General features: G+C 41.6%; 1 long non-coding RNA gene across 1 annotated transcript; it reads left to right on the top strand.

The window, feature by feature from the left end:
- The first annotated feature begins 2451 nt into the window (after positions 1-2451).
- Positions 2452-6552, top strand: LOC139320316 (uncharacterized). Its single transcript, XR_011600686.1, has 3 exons — positions 2452-2526; positions 4825-4881; positions 6524-6552. It is a non-coding gene; the product is annotated as an uncharacterized lncRNA (long non-coding RNA).
- Positions 6553-7432: the final 880 nt, after the last annotated feature.

Here is a 7432-nt window from a genome sequence, read left to right as displayed (position 1 = left end):
GCCCCAGCTATGGACCCCAAAGAATGCAGCACACACAAAGCTTATTTTACTCAAATAACTTAGTCTTTATCATTCAAAGGCTGTTAATGAACTGTCTTAACAACCTACCAGAATTCTAAGATAAGGTAATCACAGTCTTACTAGAGTTGGCAGAAAGCCCAGAAGCAGTTTTGCAGATACGAAAGAGAGTGAACTAAAGTTGTTCCCTACAGCTTGTTGCAAGTGGCATTCCTTCTTAAATAGGCTAAGGGAGTGGCCAATTAGCCCCAAGCCTTACTCTCAAGGAGACCTCCTCCTGAAGAGCCACTCCTGCCTTTTGGCAGCTCTGCGCGCCCGTGCATCGAGAAGAGGCGTCCTCTTCACTTATGGGAGCTTCTGGAGGTTCTGAAGGCCCTGGCTGAATCCCTGCCTCTGGCACCACATCTTCTCCAGCCTCCTCACTGTCCGACTCAAGCACCAGCTGCACAGGCTGCTGGCACAGCACCACACCAGCCTCCTCGTTGTCGGAATCGGCTACAATCTGCACAGGCCGCTGACACGCCACAACAGGCAGGGGGAGATAGAATTAGAGTAGTGGGAGATGTAATCGGGGCGCAGATAATGTATGCACTTTAGATACTTTGGATAGGTTGAGACATCATAATTAGTAAGCCAATGAAGAAGAGGCGGGAGGTAAATTTGTAACAGTACTAGAGAACATAAGGGCCGTGACGGTGAACCCATGGCACGCATGCCACAGCTGGCACACAGAGCCCTCTCTGCAGGCACATGAGCTGTCACCCAGCTCAGTTGTATTGTGTGTGTGTGCGCCTCCCGCCAACCAGGTGATTTTCAGGATGTGCAGGGAGTGTGAGTACGGGGAAGGCTGTTTTTGCCCTCCCAGATGCTCAAGGAAAGCCTCTGGAGCCTGGGGAGGGCGAAAATTCCCACCCCACCGCCATGTTGCAGGTTGCTAAAATTTTTGAATCCCGCCCCTCACGCGCATGCGCAGGAAGAACAGGGGTGCGTGCACATGCACATGGGGAGGGGGGGTCATGCGCACGTGCATGAGGCGGTGCCCATTGAATTATGGGTACCAACACGCGCACCCTTGCCTGCACGGACGCACGCTTCTGCCACATGAAGAGAAAAAGGTTAGCTGTCACTGATTTAGGGTGTGTCCACTGTACCTGTGCGTGCAAAGTGAAGAATAAAATTACCATTGTTTTCTCTTGGACGTTTTGGCTGGTGATTGTTTATTTCCAAGCTAGACAATGAATCCCGCACTTGGGAGGCTACGTCCAAGTTATGAGGGCCAAAGGAGAGAACATTTAAAATCCGCTTTGGAGACTCGTGCAAATCTTCAATGGGTGGCTGGATAAACGCTAATCCTTCAGAGAGGGAAATCGGTTAAGCAGAGCGCCCACAAAGGAAAATATTTATAGCCCTGGGTGGACATGAGGAGTCCTTGGGGCTCTCTGAGCTTCCTTGTTTTCTTGCAGAAGGAGAGCGGCGTTCGCTGGGCGGGCTGGTTTCCTGGCAGACGTCTCACTGCCGAACTAGGCAACATCATCAGTGCTAGAAGGCAGAAGGGTTTATATACTCTCCGTTGATATTGTAGGGACTTCCCTGTCTGTGTCGATGGGGATGATGGTCTTGGAGGTCCTTTGGTGCCTTGATGGGGGTGTTGTTGACTTGATTGTTGCTCTGCTGTAAATCCAACCTAATCAGCACCCAGATCAGCAGAGATCAACTCCGATTTGATTTGGAGTTTGGTGATCAATTGGGTTGATCAATTGGGTTGATCAGACCAATGAGCAAGTCCACAACATCCCCACCACCACAGTCAAGGAACCCCCAAAGAAGCCAAACAGCCCAACCAAAGGACCACCAAGACCATCATCCCCACACAAACCGGCAAAGAGCCCTGAAGAGAAGCGGCGAGCAAAATCCCACCTCCTTCGTCAGCACTGATGAGGTTACCTAGTCCAGCAGTGAGACGTCCGCCAGGAAACCAGCCCCGCAAAGCGAACGCCCCTCTCCTTCCCAGCCCACCGAAAACCAGACTACACGATCTGACAAATCATTTGATTTCGGAGAGCAAAAGCCACTTTTGGAAACTCCTGCTTGGCCAAATCGCCTCCTTCCTTATATATCATGTTTATTATTTTCTCTTTCCAGACACCAAATTTTAAAATCTCCAAAGAACAAGATGCCCACGAAGATCGCTCGGCATTACGACGGTAATGCCGTTTTTTTGGGGGACTGGGGAGGCTTGCAGGCTAGCAAACCCGGATTGCAACCATCCGGACGGTTCCTCTTTTCACGCGTCTCCTCGCGGAGCCTTTGCTACTTCCAGGCGGCCGCCACTAGGGGTCAGGCGCGGACGCTCTGGGACGCCGCACGGGCATTCGAGCGCCGCCTGGCTGGCGGAGCGCAGGAACCGGAAGCGGAAAAAGAAGCCGGACTTCCGTTTCCGGTTCCTGTCGGGTAGAAATGGCGCCCCTCGGGCGCTACGTCCTGGTTTTCGGCGGCTTCGCTGCTGCGGTGGGCCTGACCCTCTACCCCATCTTCTTCTACCCCATGACCCACCTGGGGGACTACAGTAAGGGAGGGCCCGCGGCCTTCTTCGCCGGCTCCGGCCTTTCCTTGGGGGGCGGGAGGGGAGGGGAAGCTGAAACTGAGGGGAGGCTGAGGCCTTGAGGGAGGTCAGAGCTGACCTGCTGGGCTTAGTTGAGGTCAGTGGGACGCCTTTCAGTGGAATAAACAATGGCCGTCCCATAACTCCCCTCATTTAAAATCCGGGCTGCAATCAGAATGGCGGTTGGGAACTAGTCCTCCCCCTCCCCCCCCATTGCAGACCTCCTCTAAAGTCGGTTGAGAGGGCAGCCTCAAGACACCGTCCTCTCCTTTTTTTAAAAAACAAACAAACAAACAGGGGTATTATTAGGTATTTTATTGATTAAATAAATCAATAAATTTTAAATCAGCTTTTTAATGGATTAAAAAAAACCAATCAATTAAATAAATGGCGTCTGCAGGGGGGATGCGCTGAAGAAATAAAAGTTTATGATTAATTTAGCAGTTTATTATAATATTAATTATTTATTAATTATTAATAATTATTATTAATTAATCATGATATATTTATGTAATGCTTTTCTTATATGCCTTCAAAATGGCAACCTTTTATAAGAGTGGCTTATAATGGAAAATATCCTATATCAGTACAAAGTTTTAAAAAAAAAAACCAAATAAATGGCTTTCTGAAATCTTTCAGTTAAAAGTCCAAGAAATATGTTCATAAATTTATTTATTTATTTATTAGTTTGATTTATATGCCGCCCTTCTCTGGAGACTCAGGGCGGCTTACAGTGCGTTAAGCAATAGCCTTCATACTTTTGTATATACCTGCTTAGTAGGGCTTTTTTGGCCCCCCCGAGCAGTGTTCTATTTTATACGAAGTCAGCTTATTGCCCCTACAAACCGGATCCTGATAATAACAACAACCCATAGCAGCCATTTGCGCCAGTCAGTGGTATTTGTGATACATTTTTAAATGTTCTATTGACTGAGTTGCATGTTTAACAAATAACAAATATAAATGATAATAATAACAGCAACAACAACCCGTAGCAGCCATTAGCGCCAGTCAGTGGTATTTGTGATACATTTTTAAATGTTCAATTGACTAAGTTGCATGTTCAATGAATAAAAAAGGTAAAACAACAACAACAACAACAACAACAACAATAATACATATTATGGTTTGTCAGCCAGGTGTTCAACTGGATTTGGCATGTTTGTCTACCTACCAAGGAGCTGGGATAGGCGAATGTGGATATTATTATTATAGATTTAATCTTCAACTTAATTCACAGTCTGAGACTGGTAAAATAATAATAATAATAATAATAATTATAAACTTTTATTCATTAAACATGAAACTCGGTCAACTGAAGATTTAAAATGTAATCTTCAATGTGATTCACAGTCTGGGACTGGTAAAAATTATTATTATAAACTTATTCATAAAACATGAAACTCAGTCAACTGAACATTTAAAATTTAATCTTCAATTTGATTCACAGTCTGGGACTGGTAAAAATTATTTATTATTAAACTTTTATTATTATAAACTTTTATTCATTAAACATGAAACTCAAGTCAACTGAACCTTTAAAAATGTATCACAAATATCATTGACTGGCACTGATGGTTGATACGGGTTGCTGTCAGCGTCCTAGGCATCAACCAAGTATCTTCTTAAAATGTACATTGTTCCAAGTAGCGCAGTCTTTTGCAGTTCCACTGGTGTTCTAGTAGGAAAGTGCTATATTATTGACTTAATCTTCAGTTTGATTCACGGTCTGGGACTGGTAAAAACAATTTAAGTCCTAACCAAAACGTAAGTTACCTGTTAACCTGAGTATATAGGCAGTTCCGAGTAAGGAGCTATTAGTATTATTATTAGTAGTAGTATTATATTGAGTACTATGCTATTAGGTTAATAGATAGAGACATGGGCTTGTGTGTATGTAAGTTTGCATAAGCAAAATCTTAGCCTGGTCAGTAACAAAGTCTAATGGGATATAAGAGCCAGATGCATTGTAGGAAAGATGGAAGAACAACGCAGAAGTCTACAGGAGTAAATTCAAGAAATTAAGAAAATTGCATAGAATGGTGTTGGGGTTTTGGTCTGAAAGCAGGGAACAGATACAGAAGGGTAAGAAATAGCTGTTGTGAGACTTAGCCTTAAATGCCAGATTAAACATATTCAAGAATATTGAGTTGTAAGTCAACTAAGTGTACATTTTACTTACTTATGTATTTTATATTTATTAGAAAAGGCACAAAGTATAAATCGAGCTGGCATTATCCAAGAAGATGTACAGCCTCCAGGTATATCTCTAAATTACTATTTGAGGTGTGTCTGTTCAGGAATATTATGGTTTAAATAATTATTCCAAAATTGATAAGCAGTGGAGTTTAATTTGGATGCCAGCCTGAAGATATGAGATACATTTTTAAGTTGATAGTTTCTACTTGGTTGAGTCATTCTTCTACTGCTTGGAAAATTGTTCCCGAGTGTGCACTGTTTGTCATCTACATATATTTTACTCCTGCTCAATTTTGGAAATATAAATTGGAAAACAGATGCAGGTTGGACCTTAGTTTATGCCTCTTTTGTTGAAAAGAAGGAAAACATGTAAATACTCTGCTCTATATTAAGATACCTCCTTCAGACATGGCTGTGATTTGTTTCCCTCAAAAGCAAATGTTCCCTCAATATTGTTCAAGGGACAGATTGTTTCAACCTGTTTGCCAGCAGTGGCTATTCTCTATAAAAGTAACTCTCAGTTTCACACTAGCATCACTATTTTGCAAGTACTTCATTGGGAGACAAAGTCCTGAAACAGATGGCAGCTGTTTAACTTCAGGTTGTCTTAAGTGACACAGATCAATTGTATTCTCACAAAAATATTTGCCTGTAATTCAATTTCTTTATTAAATCCAATTTTCTGGTTTTGGTAACGATTACCGTATTTTTCAGAGTATAAGATGCACCGGACTATAAGACGCATCTACCTTTTTTGGTGAGGAAAAGAAGAAAAAGAAATCTCCCTCTGCCTCTGCCTCTGCCTCTGAGCAATTTTGCCTCCTTGCAGCAAACAGCCTGCTTTACTTTCATTTTTATTTTCAGCATAGCTTGATTAGCACAAGTGGGAAAAAAATCTGCTCCAGCAATTTTCTTCTTTGCAGCAAGCAGCAGAGGCCTGCACAAAACAGCTGAGAACAAAACAGCTGAGAGTCGGGAGGCCGATCCAATCAACTTGTACTAATTAACTAATTAAGCTATGCTGAAGCTGAAAGGAGCTGGGTTTTTTTTTGCTGTTTGCTGCAAGAAGGTAAACTGCTGGGAGGCAGAGGCCAAAGGGTGGGGGCCAGTGGGTGGGCGGGGCTACATTCAGTGTATAAGACATCCTTAAATTTTCACCCCCTTTTAGGGGGGAAAAAGGTCCGCCTTATACTCCGAAAAATACGGTAGCTTTGTACAGCACATTAGCCTAAAACATGGCTAGTTTATAGTCGAGCACACTCCAAAGTCACAACTGTTATTTGAATTGTTTTTGATTGGTAAATTAGTAAATGATGAAAACACATTTTAACATGGATCACAGTCTGATTTTGGTGCATAAAGCACTTAGCTCTTTAAAATAACTGAAAGAGTTGACTCTGCAACTATCAGAAGGCACAGAGCACAGAGCTCACAACCAAGGAACCTGTTGCTAAAATTCATCTCTGGGAACAGCTGATTTGGGGTATTCCAGGAGGCCGGTCTACCTGCCAATCAACTTTTTTCTTATTTTCCTCCACAAAAACTAAGCTGCGTCTTATACTCCGAAAAATATGGTAAATTATATGGGTTATTGAGATTTTTCCTTTGATGTGTGCATGTTTACAACTGGGAACTATCTCCTTGCACTGATACCGATATTAAAAGGAATAATTCTAAGCTCTCTAATCATATGTTTACCTGTAGGATTAAAAGTGTGGTCTGATCCATTTGAAAGAAAATAAAAACTTCTCCCTGGGTGAGAGCTTGAAGAAGTGTGGATTTCCGTTTTTGCCAGCCATGATACTCCCAAGACCTTTCTGACAACTGAAATAATGTGGAAAAAGGGTTTGGCATGTTGACTTGCGTTCATGCATATAAACTCCGTAGTAGTTGCTAATTTTCAAACATTAAGATTGTCTCTGATCTTGATATGGCAAAGAGAACTGTACGGAATGTTTTCTGTTAAGAAAATGGAATAATTGTGTTTTCCTTTATTGAAAGAATAATTGCAATTTTGATCTATACAGATGATGCAGCTGATGTCTGTATAAAATACGCTAATAAAATAAAAAAAACACATGTTCTAAAATTGTGAGAAATAGAGCCTTTTTATAATCTACTACAGAATACGCTGCTCAGTGTTTAAATGAAAAGCTGAACTGATAATAACAGTAGTTATTTCTGAAAAAAGATGTCTCAGATAAACATAATTTCAGGCTTCAAGAAGAGATGATTTTTAAACAGATTTAATTTCTAATTAAAACTACTATTTTGAGATCAGGGCTTTTTAAATTTAATTTTTAAATTAAGGGAAACTAATTGTACTTTTCCTGTTAAAAATAAAAAAAATGTGTATTACTCATTTTCAAGTCTTTTTTTGTAAAGTTATATATCGTTTTTCTTTATTTGAAACTTCTGAATAATTTGGTGTTTAAATTGTCACTAAGTTGGCTTTGAGACATACCATATTTTTTGGAGTATAAGACTCGCCTTTTCCCCCCCTAAAAGAGGGTGAAAAATTGGGTGCGTCTTATACACCGAACGTAGCCCCACCCAACCTCTGAAACAGAGGTTTCAGAGGCTGAAAAAGCAAGGTACAGAGCTCACAACCAA

Source organism: Pituophis catenifer, unplaced genomic scaffold (genome assembly GCF_029215685.1).
Source record: "Pituophis catenifer annectens isolate HBS135680 unplaced genomic scaffold, rPitCat1.0.hap2 SCAF_8, whole genome shotgun sequence".
NCBI classification, from domain to species: Eukaryota; Metazoa; Chordata; class Lepidosauria; order Squamata; family Colubridae; genus Pituophis; species Pituophis catenifer.
Note: the sequence above shows the minus strand (reverse complement) of the source record. Positions and strands in the feature narration are given on the sequence as shown.